The sequence below is a fragment of the Myotis brandtii genome, unplaced genomic scaffold, assembly GCF_000412655.1.
Source record: "Myotis brandtii unplaced genomic scaffold, ASM41265v1 scaffold411, whole genome shotgun sequence".
Lineage (NCBI taxonomy): Eukaryota > Metazoa > Chordata > Mammalia > Chiroptera > Vespertilionidae > Myotis > Myotis brandtii.
Window position 1 is genome coordinate 1,572,284 of NW_005365804.1, and position 1,975 is coordinate 1,574,258.

General features: G+C 60.7%; 1 protein-coding gene across 2 annotated transcripts in view; it reads right to left on the minus strand.

Annotated features, from left to right (window-relative positions):
* CPNE2 (copine II) overlaps positions 1-1,975 on the minus strand; it is a 45,358-nt gene that overhangs the window by 3,034 nt on the left and 40,349 nt on the right. The window lies entirely within an intron of this gene.

The following is a 1,975-nucleotide window of genomic DNA, read 5'->3' on the forward strand; positions in this document are numbered from 1 at the left end:
CCCCGGCACCCAGCTGGCAAGAAGACAGGAACCGAGAGGCCTGGCAATGAGGGAGGGGAAGAGGGGGTGGGACGGGCCCCCCATCCTCCACCCCTCGAGGCCCTGTTGGCTCCCCGTGCAGTCAGCCACACGTCTGCCCTGGGAGACCTGGAGCGCGCAGGCCTGAGCCTCCCTCAGCCCTGTCCTGGGAGGTGGGCACGGACAGGGCCTGAGCTGCTGCAGGGCAGTGGGCACCAACTATCTGGGTGAGGAAGTCCCTGTGAACACAGGGCCTGTGCAGGCCCTCCCTGGCACCTTCCCACTGCAAGTCTCCTTTTAGAAAAGATGCACTGAGTGAGGTTAAGTGACTTCAGGCCTTCCAGCCAGTCTCAATTCTGAACCAAGCCTAGGTGACTCCAAAGTTGGGGTTCTTCCCACAGCGCCCTCCTTTGCCTGCATTGTCTCTCCAGGAGTGGGGCCTGCACCCTCACCCAGCACCGTAGCGTCAGGAGGCCAGAATGTCCAACATAGCAGCCCAGGGCAGGGTCCAGAGCCGTGGCACTGGACTTTCACCTGCTCCTGGGTGCCAACCAGCTCGTCACAATGCCCACACGTTTGTCCTCAGCTTGGGGTCACCAGCCTTGGCGATGGAAGTCCTGGGCTCCTTGCCCATCGTGGGCAGAGCCTAGGTTGTCCAGGAGCCTCTAGGGTTCATTACAACCCCAGGGGTCTATGCCCCCCACCCCAAGACAGCTCAGAAGGGACCTGGGAGGGGGCTGTGGACGGGGAGAATGAAGGGCAGAGTCGGGGAGTAGGAGGGGGGAAAGGGCTCTGCTGTCCCCACAGACAGTCCTGGTCTGCGCTACCCCAAGATGTCCCACCTCCATGGGAGCCTTTCCTGGTTTACTTCCGCCTGGCACACCCTTCCCAGCCTCAGCTCCCAAACCCACCTAAGGGTCTCCCCCTCCGTCCCAAGCAGATGTGAAGGCCTCCCAGCCCTGAGCTCTTTCCACTGCAGCGTTGCCCATGGGGGGGCTCCTCCTTGGGGCACCCCTCCCTCCCCCACACCCTGAACAATCCTCAGGATAGCCCCTGTACCCTCTTCTCCATCTCACAGGCCATCTCACCTGTCTGTGCTCCAGAAACGTAGCCCACTGTCAGGTTGAACCCCAAACCCAAACTCCCAGCACCCTTCAGGGACCGCCTTGCATCCCTCTGCCTTTGCCGGAGGTTCTTTGGGTTTCTAGGACAGTAACCAGCCACCAACCCACTTAACGTTGTGATGTGATTGATAAGAAACTAACCTGACCACACAGTTCTGGTCAGTCCGCACTCCCTGGCTTATTTCTGAGAAGTGGGTTTGCCGAGGGCCCTGGGGTAGGAGTGGGAGGGGGGAAATTCCCAGGGTCCAGGCTGCTTCCCAGGCCCCCTCCACGGGAACACCAGACACCTAGGAGGCCAACCAGGATGGGCCATGGACAAGATGGCCCGAGTCTTATGGGCCAGAGCAGAGGAGAAAATGAAGGCCCCATGGTAGGAGTCCCTTGGCCCCACCAGAACCTCTTAACACCCTTCAGTGGCTCCCCCCTGCCCTCAAGGGCAATTTCAGATTCCTCACCACCTTCCACAGCCCTGTGGGAGCTGGCTCAGCCCTCTCCCACCACAGTCTCCTTCAGTGATGTCCACACACCATGCCTCCAGGCTCTGCACGTGCTGTTCCCTCCGCCTGGGGTGCTCCGTATGCATACACACACGCATGTTCACACATGCAGGTGCGCACACACAACTCGAGGCTAACTCTCAAGCATCCTCCAAGTCTCAGCCTGGACATCACTTTTCCAAGAAGCCTTCCTGCGCCCTCTGGGTCGGGTGTCACCGCAGGTTTAATCGCCTTACATCTCGGTTGCTGCTCTCTGGCCCGGCCCCCCACTAGACTGCAGGCTCTGGGAGGACAGAGGCCATGTCTTGCGTATCACAGTCCCGTCCCGTCCCCCGT